The sequence below is a fragment of the Triturus cristatus genome, chromosome 1_1 (assembly GCF_964204655.1).
Source record: "Triturus cristatus chromosome 1_1, aTriCri1.1, whole genome shotgun sequence".
NCBI classification, from domain to species: Eukaryota; Metazoa; Chordata; class Amphibia; order Caudata; family Salamandridae; genus Triturus; species Triturus cristatus.
In genome coordinates, this window is record NC_140579.1 from 240,209,450 (window position 1) to 240,227,778 (window position 18,329).

At 45.7% G+C, this 18,329-nt stretch overlaps 1 protein-coding gene across 2 annotated transcripts in view; it reads right to left on the reverse strand.

Annotated features, from left to right (window-relative positions):
* Positions 1–15,070, reverse strand: part of NFASC (neurofascin) — a 1,241,670-nt gene extending 1,226,600 nt beyond the window's left edge. For both annotated transcript variants that reach the window (XM_085627649.1, XM_085627634.1), the window contains exon 1: positions 14,962–15,070. The gene's annotated coding sequence lies outside the window, so the exon portion shown is untranslated. The remainder of the gene's footprint in view (positions 1–14,961) is intronic.
* Positions 15,071–18,329: the final 3,259 nt, after the last annotated feature.

The following is an 18,329-nucleotide window of genomic DNA, read 5'->3' on the forward strand; positions in this document are numbered from 1 at the left end:
TCCCGAGCTAGGGATACCTAACTCACAGTGCACAAAAACACATTTCCAAAGAAATGACAATTAAAAACAATCTTAAAACAATAATCCCTATACCATGTGATTTATCTAAATGCAGAGCTTTGTAGTGCGGCCAGTTGCCGCTGCGGTACAGCGCAAACGCAAGTCCAAATCCCACCGCTGATCACCAATGTTAGAAATGGGATTTCTGGTTGGCTAGGGCTTGCGCCAAAGCCAGACAGAAACCACCACTCTAGTCAGGGCTGGGGAGTTACACGCCAAAGATAACCCCTGCTCACCCCCTTGGTAGCTTGGCACGAGCAGACAGGCTTATCCCTGAGGCGATGTGTAAAGCGTTTGCGCGCGCACCCAGCAACAACACCCAAGGCCCACCACAAAGGAAACTCCACACAAAGTATTCTATAAAAATAGCCTTTGTATTATACACAACACATTAGATAAAAACACACACTCTACAATGTGCCAACAGGCACGGGCAGAATTTACAAGGGATTATATATACAGGGGACAGGGCCACCTGGACCACTGTCAGGAATTAGCACTTTTTAGAACATAGGAATAATACTGTAGTACAAAATAACATATGTAGCACACAACCAGTAACTACTGGTATCAGGTAAGTACCCCCTACGCAACCCTAACCACCTTAGGAAAATATTGCGCAGGGAATCAGGACCTCACTAGCACCACCTGTCCTAGGGAGAAAACAATCACCTAAGTATCACACTACTTGTAGGGGTCTAAGCACATAAACACATGATGCATAACATTCAGAGGTGTAAAGCAAAGCACATGACGCATAAACACATTCAGAGGTGCAGGTTAGGAACACAATTGCGCAAGAACTCACATAAGCCACCACCTGTGGCAGTCCCTAGGCCAACTGGCCTAGTCAGGGCTAGGACGCCCTATGTCCCAGTAAAGCTGCGCCAGCCAAAAATGTAAATTATCCCCAACCTAAACGTGGCAGTTGCCCACTAAGTGCTGGGCAACTGGAGAAATGCTGGGGCCAACGTTGGAGCCTCCCAGGGCTCTGAAACAAATGAAATGCCCCTTAGAGCCTCCGTGGCTCTGTATGTCGTTGTGGGGCAAGGTGGGAGTGGCCCGCTGCCATCTGGGGCCACTCAGTCACAAGAGAAATGCCCCCGAGTACGTGGGAGCCTCACTGGGCTCAACAAAACACAATCCCCACGTTGGAGCGCTCTGAGCGCTCTGAACACTCAGCTGTGTTCACGTTGGAGCGCCTCGCGCTCTCACAGAAGCATGCCCCCAAACGCTGCCGCTGCCCACTGTCAGGCGGGGCAGCGGAAAAATGAGCCTTGGTTCCGGGAGCGGCCCGCTGTTATCTGGGGCCGCTCTCGCGCAAAGAATGCCCCCAGAACGTTGGGAGCCTCACGGGCTCAAAGAGAAATGCCCCCGTTCGTTGGAGCGCTCTGGGCGCTCTGAACACAAGAATGCCCCCTCGAGCCTTGGAGCCACGCGGGCTCTCAAGGACTACTCTGCGGCCGTTGGAGCGACCTCGCTCTGTGTCCGACCAAGCTGCCCCGGCCCCCTCTCTCGGAGAGAGCCCCACTCACCGGGCGCAGGGAGGACTCCAGGCGTCTTGCACCGCGGAGGGGGCAGGCACCGACGATGTGCCTCGCGCCCCTCTCCGCACCAGCTCCGGTCGTCTTCCTCTCCTCGAGGAAGCGCAGCTCTCCTGGCGGCCAATGCAGGAGCGCGGGGTAGGCTCCCGTCGCTTCCTGCCTCTAAGTCCCGCCCCGGTCACAACTCCGGCGCCTGACTTCCGGTTTCGCGGGCGGCAGCGGCGGAGATCTTCAGCGGCAAAAGAGCAATGTACGGCGGGGTGGGCACCCGCCGTAGGAATAACTTAATAAGCGGGGTAGGCACCCGCCAACGAATGCCACCACAATGTCCCTGGCAGGGTGGGCACCTGCCAGGGGACTTCAGGATCGTCAAGGCACGGGGCAAATGCCGGGTGGGCACCGGCCTGTAGAATTGAAGCGCTCCCAGCGCTAAAGGCAAATTAAAGCGCTTCCAGGCGCTTAAGGACACAGGAAAGTACCAAAGTCCAGCAAAATCCTTAGGAAGGTGGGCAGGGGGCAAGGCTGGGCCAGGGGCCAGCTCACTGGGCCCTCCAGGCAGGGAGGCAGTCCAAAGTGGCGGTTCCTCCTGGCCTCCAGCAGCAGCAGCCCCCCTCAGGATCCTGGAAGAGAACAGATTCTGTGGGGACACAGCCCCATTTTTATACAGGCAAACCCTTTGTTCTGGGTTCAGGGTGAGGGGGAAAACCAGTCGCAGCTGGTTGGGGAGCACCCTTGATGTGCTCAGCCCCTCACTCTATTCACTGGCAGGGCTAGGGTCGTCAGTCGCACCACAGGGGGCGGGGCCAGCATTGTGTGTGGAAAACCCTGTCCTATTCAGGACCCAGGTGTACTCCTCCCACCCATCTAGCTGCTGATCTCCCCATTCACCACTGGGTGACTCATCCTGACTCTGGGGAATCCCTAGCCCGTCACATGACATGACCAGCCAATCACGCGACAGACACACTGCACACAGAAGTGCCCACTTCTAGAAGTGGCACTTCCACACTAGGTACATGCACGCCGCACACATCAACGCGCAGCATTCACTCCCACGAGTCCGCACATACCAAACTCGGGCCTGCACACCCCACGCATCAGGAACTACTAGGGACACATACATTCCCCATGCATTCCTATGGGAGGGCAGGCCTATCTCACCACATGCACTCAGAGCACGCACGCACTTTACCCTGGGACACAGGGAAAGTGCGTAGAGACCAAACAATCACCATACCAAGTCACCAATAAAAAGCCAAAAAGTCCAGGGGTGAACCTGCCAGAAGGGCCAAGTCCAACAAGGATGTAGTGTGATTGTGGGAGGGGTGCTTAGGTCAGGTGGGTGGTAAGAGGGAGGCACGTCATCTAAGTTGTTGTGGGGTGTCCTATCTGATTCCATCTCTAGATTGGGGATGGGTGAACTGGAATGGAGAGTGGGCGTGTGAGGCATAGAGGTGTGCGGTGGGGGTGTGGTCGTGTATGGTTTGCACAGGGTAGTGTTGTCAAAAGGGGGAGATATGTTCGTTCCAGGGGGGAATGCTGCATCTGTTAAGGGTGTATATGCTGGTGCAGTAGTGAGGAGGGAGTGTCTTATGGTGGTATCTAATGTGGGGGGAGCTTAGTTGTAGCTAGTGGTCGTGGTAACGATGCGGTGATGTGTGAGTCTGTAATGGGTGTAAGTACTGGTGTAGTAGGAAAGGGGGATTGTCTTGTGTGTGAGTCGATCGGGGAGGGGGGTAGCATAGAGCTCGGGTGTACATAGTGGTCGGGCTAGTAGAGGAGCATGGTTAGAGGTAGGATTAGACGGTGTGATAGGTTGTGTGCTGGAGGTGGGGGTTGTCTGGGGAAGGGTTTGGGATTTTATTACTTGTTATTTGATAATGGGGAAGATGTTGACCAGCAGGTTTAAGCTGTGGTTTGTTGATTGCATGAGAATGGTTCCGTTATTATAGATGGTAATGGTTGCTGTCGCTTTGAAAATTTAGGAGGGGGGAGATAGAGATAATGAGACCGTGAGCGGTTTTCCTAGTGGAGGAGATTGTGAATATAGCCAGGAAAGCTTTCCTCCATTGATAGAGCTGAATAATCTATAGGAGTGTGGCATTTTATAAATATATACTTACTTGTCCCATGGACGGAATGCTTTGTGAGTTCTCTATAAAAATCAGTTAAAATTCACTTGCCCATTTGATGCCATGCAGTGAGATGACAAATGATGTCAGTGTTCTCATGAGAAATAATGACAGTGTTCTTATATAAAAGCTTTGATATCTTCTCAGTCTGCACTAGTCCTCATGTTACGTGAGGATCTGGATTCTAGCAAAGATCTGGTTAGTCCGCCTATGTAAACGCTGAATACACCTGGGTTCTATTTCTGGCAAATATTTTGATATTCATAGGTTTTGTTTACAAATGGCCTCTGCTAAGGGCAGCTTATTGATCGTAGCGGGCCTCTGAATATAGCAATTATGTTACGCCAGAGTTCGGTTATAGCACAGATTAGGAATACCATTCTTCTAGCTTTTCCAATGCCCTCTTTCTTACTTTTGTCTCAGGGGAAGCGTCTTCTGAAATGCTCTGGCAAATTTACTGTTAAACATTCATTCTGGCTCACAAAATATTACTGTAACTCAACCCAGATTATATATGCAGTCCAGTGCATAGACTACCAATTGAGGATTAACGAGACCACTCACAGTCTGACCTTCTCTACTTGAGCACATTGCATAATTCTTGGGCTAAATACCATATGTCACTATGTGTCAATTCCCTTCTTACTAATAAGTGTGAGCATATATTAAGTCCTAGATTAATGACTGGTTTATACATTACAAGTAGATGAACAATGCAAGATCTTCTCAGAGTACAAATGTTTGTGTGACAGATTCACAAAGCTGTTTGCACACGTAAGCATGGCTTACATGTGCAAAACTTGGTCTTACAGTCAACAGGAATTACTCACATGAAAATGTTCACATGAGCAAATCGACAATTTGAGTATTGGGCATTCTAGGGCTGGAAAGCCCTGAGTTTGGTCACTCCTAAAACAAACACGCTTAAGGGCATTCACCAACTCTTCTCAAACCCATTCCTACCCAGGAAAAGGTTGTAAATTCCCTTCTGACCAGGGCAGGAGTAATATTTCTTTCTGGAAGAGACCCACCCCCTCCAAAATAAAGATGGAGGTGTAGGGAAAGGAGTTTTACCTCTTTGATCATTTGAAAATGGATTTCACAAAAGTTTGCTAAGAGTATGGTTTCCACAACTACTTCTGTCAACTCTTGCGAATCGTAAATCTGTCCCAATGTAAAGTCAGAACTGCATGTGCTATTCTTTGTCTTTTTAAAGACTGGGGTCCCCAATTTGCTACTTGTTTTCCAGTTGCCCATATTGTTGCCCTTAATGGTTTTACACTGGTTCGTCATTAGTATTTTTTTTTTACTATGGCGTGCATCAAACAAGTTTTATTATTTGATGCCTTAGAGAAATGCCTTTTTAATACTTAGGAGTGTAGAATTTTCTAAAATATCTACATGCCCCACGGATGGAGTGCTTCATAAATCTCCCGGCCCTGCATAAAACTTTGATGCCATGCAGTGAGTTGCTAAATTATGTCAGTGTTCTGATCATATTCTCTCTGATTATGCCAGCAATCATGTTATGGTAGGATCTGGATTCAAGCAAGGCACTTATTATGCCACATTGCTGATTATAGGGAACGCACCACGGTTCTAATTTTGTCAAATATTTGAATATTCACAGGTTCTCTTAACAAGTGGCATATGGTAGGGACAGCTTTTTAATCACAGTAGGATTCTAAAAATAATCTCTCTTTTCTTATGTCAGAGTTCTGATTATAGCAGAGTTCAGTACGTAGCATTGTTTTAAACCTACCACTCCTCTCTTTCTTATTTTAGTTTCTGAGGAAAAGTCTTGTGAAGTGCTCTGTCCAATTTACATTTAAACATTTACTCAGTTCCACAAAATGTTACTGTAAATAAACCTAGAATATATTTGTGGTCCAGTGTATAGGCTGCCAACTGAGGACCAACAAGACCACTCGTAGCCTGACCTTCAACGCTTGAGCACCTTGTATAATTCCTGGGCAGATGACTTCATCTCACTCTGTCTCAGATCACTTGTTTGTCATAGTTTTGAGCATATGCCAAGCACTAGATCAATGGCTGGTTCATATCTTACAACTAGATGAACACTGTAAGATCTTGTCAGCCAAAAAGTTTTAGGACTGGTTCTCAAATTAAGTGACGTATGTACGCAAGGCTTGCATGTGAAAACATTTTTCTAGAACTAGAATGCCCTGTGAGCTTCGACAAACCCTCAAACCTACATGTTTAAGAGCATTCACAAAGTCCACTTCAATCCGTTCCCACCTTGGAAAAGGTTAGAAATGTATTCATGATATGGGCAGGGGTAAAACATTTTCCCCAGTTTGGAAGGGAACAGTCCCTACAAAAAACAAGCATTTGCAATGCAATAGGTCTCGCATTTGAGAGGATTTAAGCTATTGGTATTGTAAATGACATTGCTTTTTATTTATGTTTTGATAATTAACACATAAATAAAAGGCATTGTCATGTACAATGGCTATAGCTCAAACTCTTGTAAATGAGAGACCTATTCGAAGAAGCAGCCGCTGCTTAGAAAGTGAAAGCGCGGATGGCGTGCTAAATGTTGCTGGAAAGCATGTCGTGCCTGCAGTAGGAGAAACTATTTAAAGAGAATAGTGCCTACAGACTAAACAAGGCTCACTGTTGAACAACCAAAGCTATTGGAGCTCGAACCCGGTTCCCCAGCTCCAAAGTCGGAAGCTGTGACCATAAGGCTACAACCTTTCGCTCTCGTTGAACATACAAATATCCTTTATAGTAAGCAAAAAAACACAGTTTTTTAAATGTAAACACGATAAAATCCATGGTTGGTGAAAGTAAAACTTGCACAATCAAATTTTCTTTTGATTAAGCTGAGTGGCTTGAATTTATTTTTTCAAGCACGAATGAAAAAAGAAAACAGAAGGCTGGAAATCACAGCACAGACACGATTTCTTCCAGCTGTAAACAGCGCATTTCTTTTGGCCGTGCGACGCCAGTTCTCCTCAAAGGGAGGCAGGACAGATAGAGTTGTGCAGCGGAAATCGGATATCCTTGCATTTTAAAGGCAGAACAAAGGGCGCCAGCGAACGGAGGGGTGAGCGTAGGCAGGAACCGTTGCCCTGACTACCCATGGATTTTAATTACTCCTCCCCTTAACTACCATGAATCCTCCTTCAGGCATTGGTCATCTGCCACTCACATCTCATCCAAATATGGTGTTACTTATCTCAGAACAAAGTCACAGAGAACAATGCTAGAGGGTTAAACAAGAACGGGCGGAGCGGCTGCAATGTTAGATGAAGCCCGGTCAATCACTTATTCTGTGCAGGTTTATTTTGGAACATTTTGCGATGTGTCGCATTTGGATCTCCCACATTATTTCAGCATACACAACAGCGTTTTAACGTGGAAACATGTGTAAACATGGTTCCAATTTTTTTTTAATGCACGCCCAAAGCCAGGAAGAATAAAATAACGTATGCACATGGCGTCTCGTGAACCAGGCGCTGTGGCTATAAAAAAAAAAAACAAGTACAAACGCGTCTCACTCTCGGCATAGCCCGTGGCTTAACTGACGCTCGGTAAACAAGTGGAAGGGGTGGGGGGAGTGTGGCCGAGAGCAGGGACACGCAGCGTTTACCTTGCGGGAGCGATAATTACAAACAGATGTCGCCAAAGCTCGATCCCGCAAGGGAAACGCCAAACGTGCACGTGTTGCAATTGAAAGCAACGGACGTTTTTGGGCAAAAAAGCTGATCGATTCCAAGAGGTCCCCTCCTATGCAGCGCATGCGCGCTGCGTAGGCGAGACCTAATGAAGTGGGGGTGTTGGGCAAGGAGTTTCTCCATGAGGGAAACGATTTCCACATTATAGAGAAAAGAAATAACGCTTTGAAAATTGGATTTGCACTTGCTCTGCCGGTTTTCACATAAGCAAATGTGTGTGTGTAGTTCTCATGCGAAAACGGAATCCACAAACGTTTGATAGGTGTTTCGTTTCCAGGTCTACTTTTGTAGACACTGGTGAATTCCTGCAAGTTGTAAATCTGCACTAACACACGGGTATAGACATGTGAGTGTACTTTGTGACTTTTTTTTTTTAATGAGGCCCTAATATATTTGTAACATTTAAATATTAGTATTTGTATGGAATCAAGATTATGAATTGCAACAATGTTACATTTTGCAAACATACATTTATATTTTGCATTGGAATCACTCTCAGTAATGTAAACTGACCGTACAGTTTACTATACCTCCTTAGTGTGCCACCCCGATAGCAAAAGCTTTGCAATAATGAACCATATACACAATTTTCGACATCTTAGAAATTTGGACAAAAGTCATACCCAAGTACTAAAGAATACTCTTTCCCACAACAACACTTTAAATTGGCAGCCCAAATGTTTGTGCTGCAAGGGGTTGGGACAACTTTGCAGGTGAACCAAAAAACTGAAATACGTTGTCCTTAACACCAAATATGTCCTGGGCAGTAGGAATTCCCGGAATTCCTCCCGTGGAATTCCACATTGCCTGGTTGGTCTTGAAATCATATGCTTTTCTAGAGATAGAGTCAAACTAAGCTGTCAGATCAAACAAAAAATACAGGGGTTAAAACAGTCACAACCTACCTCCTTCCACCTTTCCTTCATGCTGCAAACACCACATAGGTAGTGTCATTATGGGGTCTTTTTCTATCAGGACCAATATAATAAATATTTCTATACATGGTTGGAATTGATTAATCACTGCCCACTCAATCAATTTGGCAGGAAACAGGAAGTCTGAAATTGAATGTAAATTTAGGGGGTCTGAGGGCTAAGTCAGCAGAAATTTCTTCAAAAGCAGGAGAACTGGTGATCTCTTAAGCAATGGGGGTATGATTCCAGAAATCATTAGCCACTTTTGGCAAAAGAACACTTTATCTTAAGACCGTTAGACTAGAGTAATATCCCAGACAATTACTCATTATTCAGACAGAGGTTCTAATGAGGATAACATGGGGAAGGAGGTATGGTAACCCTCTAAAACATTCGGTGCCTCTTCAAATGTACTAGACAAAAATAACATACAGTGGCAGGTTTAGGATGTCTTGGACAGCTCCGGGAGTCTACAGTAAAGTCTTATTAACACAGGAGATCTATCTGATCCATCTCTGAAAGAGGATGCACCCATTTAAGATTCCTCCAGCTGCCAATGTCTCCATGCAAAGCTTAATAAAGGAACAGCAAATTACAGCTGCCTTTCCTGAAAAAAACCAGCGCAACTCAGAAATGTAACTGGGTAGCTCAAGCCTAGTAAAGAGGATAGACTAATAATTATTGGCCAACTTGCTTAAACTAAGCAAATCGGGGACTTCCATGCCGCTCAAAGAGGTCATATGTTTCAAATACAATGACAAACAAACATAGGAAAATGTATCAAGGCCTCTGTGGAAACAAGATGCAAAAAGCATATACTGCCTGTATTATGGAAAGGCATTCTATAAAACTATCTCATTACAAGACGAGCCACAGCTGTTAAAAGTGTGGTGTTTTGGCTCTACATATTCACCAGTGGGCAGGGCTTTAAGTGGGATGGAAAACTGGGGGGGTGGGGTCTTTCAAAGGGGCGTGGCCGATGTAAATAGGGCGTGGCTTACAACATGTAAGTGTAACATCTGTGCTTAGCATAGTGTGCCACCTGACTGGTAGTTTGTTGCTTCTGTCATTACATCCAGATATACAATACAAGTAACATTACACCTACAACAAGCCAGGAGTATTGGCTTTGCCAATGGTTGTTAGTTGCATAAGATGAATAAGCAACAACTAGGGCTTTGTTGTATACAATATTGAAAATGTTTCAGTTCTGAAATGATGAGACTGTGAAAGAACTTTACCACGTTTCTGAAGCTACATCAAAGACAGTGAAGGGTGGTACTGCCACAGAGTTGAGATTTTTTTTTTCATCCTGAGTGTGAGGACAAAAATGGAGAGCCCGGTAGGGACCCGTCTCAGCACCTGCTTTTTAGAACTGCTGGTGCTGAGCACTGGCAGGACCTGGCCCACTTAAAGCCCTGCCAGTGTGTCAAATATAGGGCCAGTAACAAGATGACTTGGAAAAATTGGGGAGATGTACTTTTTATCTTTTTACAAAAATGTTGTGGTTAACCCCACCTCGTTAGAGAAAGTGGAAACATGAGCAAGTATTTTGAAACCCGCAGAAACAAAGCTTTTTCTAAAAAAGTCAAACAAAGTTTAGACATAAAATGAATATTACTACTCTCATAGCTCTTGAACACCCAAAGGGAACTTGCCAACTGTTATTCCTGCTGTTCAGCCAGTGTGACTGGGGTTGTGGAATGTTGGTTTGGTGATGCTGTGGAATGTGAAGGTCTGAGAGTCAGTTGGAGTACCTAATGAACTTCCTACATACGTGGATTACTGGACTTCTTTGAAATAGAACATCAACTTCACAAAGGACCAACAGCAGACAAAAGAGCGTCCAAAAGTCTCTGTATTTCAGCACTATTTTCCAATCAGTTTATAAAACTTGATTGTCCCCAGCACGATCACCTTATACATGTGATTACATAGGATGGTTGCATCTCAAGCAACACAGGACACAATTCGTAACTCGGTAGAACAAGTATGTGGAAAGGCAAATAAAGTCAGGAAAATGTCTCTACAAGGCAGGGTCTTGTAGCACATCAGAGATGTAAATAGGAACATCTGCAGCCATTATAGGTGCAGTAACAACCTTTAACAAAGTATTACCAGTCCTATTGCAGACGTGCGCACCTCTAAGCTTCTCAGCATTGCCGCCCTAAAGCTTCACCCATGCTTATAACAATACTGTGATCTCCGGACACACCAAGATGATTCAGATACTTGACCATCAGGCGCCAGATCAATACAGATTCTGAACAGCCCACACTAAGGTGCCGATTCCAATCCTGTAAAACCCGGGTACGAATCGTCGTACGGAGCGTTTTCTCCGTACGACTCGTACCCGGGGAATGCACCTTACAAACCAGCAAGTACGATTCGTACAGAAATACCATTTCCGTACGAATCGTAAAAAACACCGTTCGACGAAAAAATACATACAAGTCCGATCCGGGACAGCGCGTACGCGACATTCGCACGGAGTCAGGCAGCGTTTTACGGACCAGCAAGTACGATTCGTACCCACAGCACATCGCACAGGAATCTTTTTACGGGAGCCAAAAAGTGCCGAAAAAACTAAGTATGCCGCGATGCACGAGGAAAAGGGGGCCCGGTACGCACCGTACCCCCATCCCTACACGTCCGCACCGTACCCCCAGCCCCCCCCGCATGTACGCACCGTACCCCCACCCCCATATGTACGGTGCGGACCCCACCCCCGCATGTACGCACTGTACCCCCACCCCCGTATGTACGGTGCGTACCCCACCCCCGCATGTACGCACCGTACCCTCACCCCCGTATGTACGTGCGTAACCCACCCCCGCATGTACGGTGCGTACCCCACCCCCGCATGTACGCACCGTACCCCCACCCCCGTATGTACGGTGCGTACCCCACCCCCGCATGTTCGCACCGTACCACCACCCCCGTATGTACGGTGCGTACCCCAACCCCGCATGTATGCACCGTACCCCCATCGTGTAGCGCTGGGGGTACGGTGCGTGGGTGTGGGGTACACACCGTACATACAGGGGTGGGGGTACGGTGCGTACATACAGGGGTGGGGGTACGGTGCGTACATACAGGGGTGGGGTACGGTGCGTACATGCGGGGGTGGGAGGGGGCCGTACGACTCGTACCCCTCGCCCAGGTGTACCCGCGGTAGGGGTGGTACACAGTTCGCTCCTTACGGGACGTTTTACATACGAATGTGTATTCGGAACACCGGTACGGATCGTACTTGTGCGCTCGGACTTCAGTTTTACGAATCGTACGTAAAACTGTCCGGGGACGTGTCGTAGACTTTTCCCCGAGGTCATTCGTATGTATTTTCCACGTACGAATCATACTTGGCCATTTGTACGGGACTTGTACGATTCGTACGTAAAAAAATACAGATACGAGTCGTACGGGAATTTTTTTTAACGGATCGGAATCGGCACCTAAATGTTGCCCCGGAAATGGCAAACACACGGACACATGCATTGTTCCCAGCTGTTCTTGCTTAAAAGCTGCATGCTTGATCCTTAAAAGGCAGAATGAACTGAGGCCCTCCCTCCCACCACCTTCGATTATCAAAAAATTCTCATAAAAAGAGGGCAATAAATTGAAACTTCGTAACTTAATTTTAAAAAGCTAAAAAAAAAAAAATGAATAAAATTCATAACGTTCAACGAAATTTACTACAAATAAAAATTTTAAAAAATGCTAGTGAGGGTGAGTATTTTTTCAATTATTGTTTCAAAAAAAAAAAAAAAAAAAAAAAAAAAAAAAAAGAGTATAAATGAAATTAATATTTTTAAATATTTTATTTAATACACATTAGATATGAGAAGTTAATGTGCTGTAACTTTTTATTTAATCAGTTCCCTGGTGATATTTTTTTTTATTTTAGATTAATATTTTACATTAAAATATCTTTTAATTCTAAAAATAAAAATTTATTATATGTCCCTAAACTTTCCAACCAGGAAATTTCTACTAACAGGCGAAAAGTTACATGTCGTAACTTCAAACTCAGAAATTCATTCATAGGAGGCTTTGCATGTCAATTGAGGGGGTAGAGACACTCAAGTCAACACCTAGGTGTAAATCTCCACTTGGAAATGGGGACTAGAAAAAAAGTGAAAAGTTGCCCCCAAGTGAAAGAGTGGATTTACATGCAAGTAGATCTACACATGTAAAATTATCCATGTGAATCAGACCCTAAGCATGTAACAAAGCAGTAGGAAGATTCTGAATCTTATGATAGGAAACAGAATGGACATGAATAGGTCTTTATGGGACAGAGGAAACAAGGGATGGAAGGGTGAGCACAAGGGAATAGGATGGGTACTTCCACAGGAGAGGACATAATAGGAGACAACATATGATGAATAGGAAATGAATGACACAGAAAGGGAATAGACTTCTAGAGGGAATATGACAGGATTGCATTTGCTCATAGAAGAGGATGGTGAAAAATGACATAAGCAACAGATGGCATGAAAGATGGATAGGAGTGTTTCAACCAGTTTGAAGAACTCTAACCAAAGTCCATTGTTTTCTGCTCATCTGTGTTGTTCCATTCAGTGACAGGCAAATCAGCCTTCTCCTAACTTAAAAGTGACAGTCCAGCCCAAACTGCTAGCCTCTGTTCCCTCTAAACTGGAGCAACCCCAGATACATGTTGTCATTTATGAGTTTCATCCAGGAGATGCGTCCTGATTTCCTATTATGAACTTAGGACCCAAGTACAGGCATACCCTTGTGTAATCATAGACAAGGAGCATCCACGGAAAATTCATCTTTAGCCCCACCTGAAAATAAACGATTATCTAATCCGCAGAAAAGCTACAATGAAGTAGGAAGGAACAGAGATTGCACAGGAAGGGATACGAGACAGACTGTTTTGAGAGGGCAAGATGACATTGATAACATTAAGAATATGATTGCAACTCTTGGAAGCTGTTGTGGTGGAGATGAAGTGTGACTTAATATACTGAAAAGAGGGAGAATGGAGCACAGGTGTTTTACTGTGATTTGGTTTTGAGAAAGTTAATTAAAGTGAACTGTAATGGATGGTGCAGTGTGGCATAATGTAGGCAAGGTTACTTTCATTGTATTAAGGTAGATGTTACAGAGTGAAGAGCAATTGGGTTGACTGGACTGATATAGATGGATGATGGAGTACTGATGGTATAATTGATTGAGGTACATTGATGGCCAAGTACATTGCAGAGCAATGGACGAGGCAATGTTGCGTGAATTAGGTGAAAGGAGTAAAGGGAGGAATTGATAAGGTATCCAATGTTAGTGAAAGGAGAGACGTGGATAAGCAGTCAGCGATTGAGAAGAGCCTGAAGAGTTAAGGCAGCTGGATATGAGTGACAGTGTTATGATAAGGCAAATTGGTTATCTAGATGTAAAACGCGTGAGAGAAAAAAAACTGAGAACGGGGCTCTAGTTATGCAGATGTGTATTAGAGTGTGTTGCTTTCTTTCCATCTCTAATGCATCCCCTCAGCACTCGGAGACGGTCTCAAGACAGCACAACGTATTATAAAAGAAACAAACATAACAAAATATGCACAGGGAGAGACAGGATTTCAGAATAACAAATGAGGAAAACCATAGGGCGAGGACGGCACAGTTGTGATGATATAATGGAAGGCCTTGAGGTTATGTGGGAGAAGTTAAGGTGTGGGAACAATTGATATTATATTAGTGGAGACATTTGAACATAGAAAGCAGCAATCAATCAGTATTGGTGATATGTAATTGGTGGAATGGAAAAGCAGGTGTGGTTTGGGTTAACATTGTTTAGAATTGAATGTAATGAATTGTAAGGAATCTAATAGCTCGCATGGGGTAGTGGATACTGATGGGACAGAAATGTTGGCATTGTAAGGACATAATTCTAAGGGAGCAATAGATTTAAGGCTGGTAGGGGATACTAGAAATGTTATTGATTAGTCTGTAATAACTGTGTTTAGGGAATGGAATTGGAAGTAGTGTTATAGGAACTGTAGCAAGGCAATTAATTGAATGGTCCTAGGGATTTTAAAAAACGGTTGGGTGCTGTGCAGGATATATACTAAGAATGGAAATTAATGTCCGCAAAAGGAAATTGTTGGGACTGTAGTGATTATTAATGAAATGGTAGCGCTTGGATTGTAAACACTGGAGCCTAAGGATTGATTTAATGAGATAAAACAGCTGGGGTTGTTGAAGACCGGAAGGGGCTGCATGGATTGTAAGTGCTACACTATGGGGATGGAATGGAAGGCGGCTGGTTAGAAAGGTGGAATATATCAATGGAATATTATTTTCAAGATTGGGTTAATTGAGGGAACTGAATGCATAAAGGTAGTCGTCAAAAGTGTATTGCAACGGATAATCATAATGAGATGTCGCTGCGGTATTTGATTCCCATGGATGAATTGACGGGGATGCGAGTGTGCTGCATTGTTTATGATAGGGTGGGATGTTAGAGAAGGGTTGGATTGGCAGGGTGGTTTTGTAGCGTATGATGCTGCCCCGGTGCTCACATTAGCATCCTCTTAGGGGATATGGTAGTCTGTAAGAAAAAAGCTCCCTTTCATTTTCCCACGAACCTGTCTTGGCTTCTCTCGGAGCTCCTTCACATTTATCTCCGCTCCTCTGCAGCATCCAACGCGCGCCTGGGGTCCAACCTTCTTCTCAGGACGCGCGCTCCAGTCCCGCCCTCTGGGCGCGCTCTCAACTCTAGCCCTATGAGCGCCACTACTAGTGCTCACCGCACTTCGACGTCACCTACTGGTCACTCCTCACAGCGCCGCAGTAGCGCGCGCCGGATTGTGGAGACTGAGCAGAGCGTGCGCGCCCCCGCACAGCGTCAGCAGCCGGCAGCCTAGGAGGGGGCGGGGTCGGTGCAGGTGTTCAGGAGGGCTCATGTGTGTGACCTGGGGTACGCGTCAACTTCGTCGGTTCAGCGCCTGGCACGTGTCCATTATACCTCCCTCTGAAGACCTACGTAGGCACCTAACTACTTCCCAGAAAGACCTCTTTTTTTTCTTCTTTTTTGCGTATTTATATAGCGCGAACTCTACCCGAAGGTATTGGAGCGCTTCACAGGAGCACCGTATTTACATTACACATTCAGGCACCGGGAGATTCCGTGATTTGCCCAGAATCACAGGATGTGGACGCGACCCAGAGGCTCGAACCCTTGTTTCCAGCACCTAAATCGGGGGTCTAGCCGACAGACCACATCCTACCTTAAGAGACTGAATATTACCCAATTTTAAGGGGCCACTATAAAATCGCACCCATGCGATATCTCAAAACACCCATGAGAGAGTAATTGAAACAAAAATAGGAAACGTATGTAATGTATGCTTCCAAGAACACAAGGGAAATAAGTAATGAAGTTGACGAGCTGTATAGATGATTATCCAAAAAGATTTATTCTTCAATTTAAGTGAGGACAACACAGGAGCACGTCTGTACCGACGACATCAGGACCCTGCTCGACAATGGGGAAACCGCCGCCCTCATCCTCCTCGACCTATCGGCCGCGTTCGATACCGTCTACCACCACACCCTAACAACCCGCCTCCACCACGCCGGGATCCAAGGAAAGGCCCTGGAATGGATCACCTCCTTCCTCTCCGATAGAACCCAGCGAGTCCGTCTCCCACCCTTCCGCGCTGCGGCTACCAAGATCATCTGCGGCGTACCCCAGGGCCCCTCGCTCAGCCCCACCCTCTTCAATGTCTACATGAGCCCCCTCGCAGCCATCGCTCGCAACCACAACCTCAACATCATCTCCTACGCTGACGACACCCAGCTGATCCTCTCCCTCACCAATGACCCCGCCACCACCAAAACCAGTCTCCAGGAAGGAATGAAAGACGTCGCGGAATGGATGAAGATCAGCCGTCTGAAACTTAACTCAGACAAGACGGAGGTCCTGATCCTCGGACCTACCCCCTCCGCCTGGGACGACTCCTGGTGGCCCCCTGCCCTGGGCTCCGCCCCCAAGCCCACGGACCACGCACGCAACCTGGGCTTCAACCTTAACTCCTCCCTCACGATGACCAAGCAAGTCAATGCAGTCTCATCCTCATGCTTCAACACCCTTCGCATGCTCCGAAAGATCTTCCGGTGGATCCCCACCGAAACCAGAAAGGCGGTCACCCAGGCCCTCGTCACCAGCCAGCTGGACTACGGGAACGCTCTCTACGACGGACCCACAGCCAAGCTATAGAAGAGACTCCAACGCATACAGAACGCATCTGCACGACTCATCCTGGACATCCCCCGTCACTCCCACATCTCCGCCCACCTGAGAGACCTGCACTGGCTCCCCGTCAGCAAGAGGATCACGTTCAGGCTCCTCACCCATGCACACAAAGCTCTCCACAACAGTGGCCCCGAATACCTCAACAACCGCCTTACATTCTACTCGCCATCCCGCCAGCTCCGCTCCGCCAGCCTCGCCCTCGCCACCGTCCCACGGATTCGAAGATCCACCACCAGAGGAAGATCCTTCACCTACCTGGCCGCCAAGACGTGGAACTCCCTCCCCACCCACCTTCGACTGACCCAGGACCACCTCTCCTTCAGGAAGCACCTCAAGACCTGGCTCTTCGAGCAGTAGCAGCCCCCCCCCCCCCCCCCCCAGCGCCTTGAGACCCGCTCGGGTGAGTAGAGCGCTCTACAAATTTTGTGATTGATTGATTGATTGAAAGAACTCCAACCGCTGAATGCCAGATTCAGAAGTTAGGATTTCTAACTGCAACAGACATCATACGCGGGCCCTCTTTGAAGGTAAACATACCTTCAAAGAGTGCACGCTATAGAATTCAAGAATCGCCATCAATACATGACACAAACAAGGGACAGTATTTAAAGCAATATGAACATACACTACATCATCTCCCTTTTTTTTTTTTATAAAAGAAGAACAAGCTGTGGAAAGAAGAAAGGTTAAGACAAATAAAAGTCCTTAAATTTCGCAGGGAATGAGCAATTCCTAGAAGGTCTGCTTGATACTGAAGTTGTGGGTGTAGGAGAAGAGGAATTGAATTGAATGCTGGAAGCAGGAGATGAGGGTTGAGCAGAGCTGTCAAAAGAAGTTTGAGAAGGTTGTGTGCAATTGATGAAATTATCAGAAGGTGAGCCAATAGGAAAATGAGAACATGAAGAGTTGTCAAAAGAGTGCTTGTACAACGGAATTGTGTTAGCTTGCTCAGGAGAAAGTTTGACTATAGCTCTTTTATTCCACCATCCCTTTCTATCCAAAAAAACGGAACCTTTTGCAACTTTAATATTTTGTGTTGGGAGATAAAATTTGGAAACACCTTTAATAACTCTATTTGGATTTTTGATCATGACCCAATCACCAATCTGAAATGTTTGCACAACAGGGTTAACTACAGAATTAAAACCTTTCTTTTGAATTTCCTGTTGCGCAAGAACATTTGTCTTAATAATTTGTTTATCATGACTAGCTAAACAAGAATTATCATCTTTAGAAATACTTTTTATCCATGAGGGGCAGATGTTCCCATTAGGATTCCTTTTCTTAGGCAACCTAAAGGGAGATATGCCAGTAGTGGAATGTGGAGTGACAATGTATGACCAGATCTTCTTTCTAAGGAAAGATTCAACATCAACATTGCAGGAAATTGCAGACTGTATGCCCTCTTTTATGAATCTATTCATTCTCTCAATGAGACCATTCGAGGATGGGGAATACAATGCAACCCTAAGATGTTTAATGTCCTGCAATTTAAGAAAATCCTGCATTAAAGAAGAACAGAAATGTGATCCATTATCAGTAACAATTTCTTTTGGTGATCCTTCGGCCTGAAAAACTCTGGTAAGAAATTTGATGACTGAATTTGAATTGGGAGTTTCACAAAAATCAAAGTCAACCCATTTTGAGTGATAATCAATGAGTGCAATGATATAGTGTCTGTGCTGTGGTAGAACAATA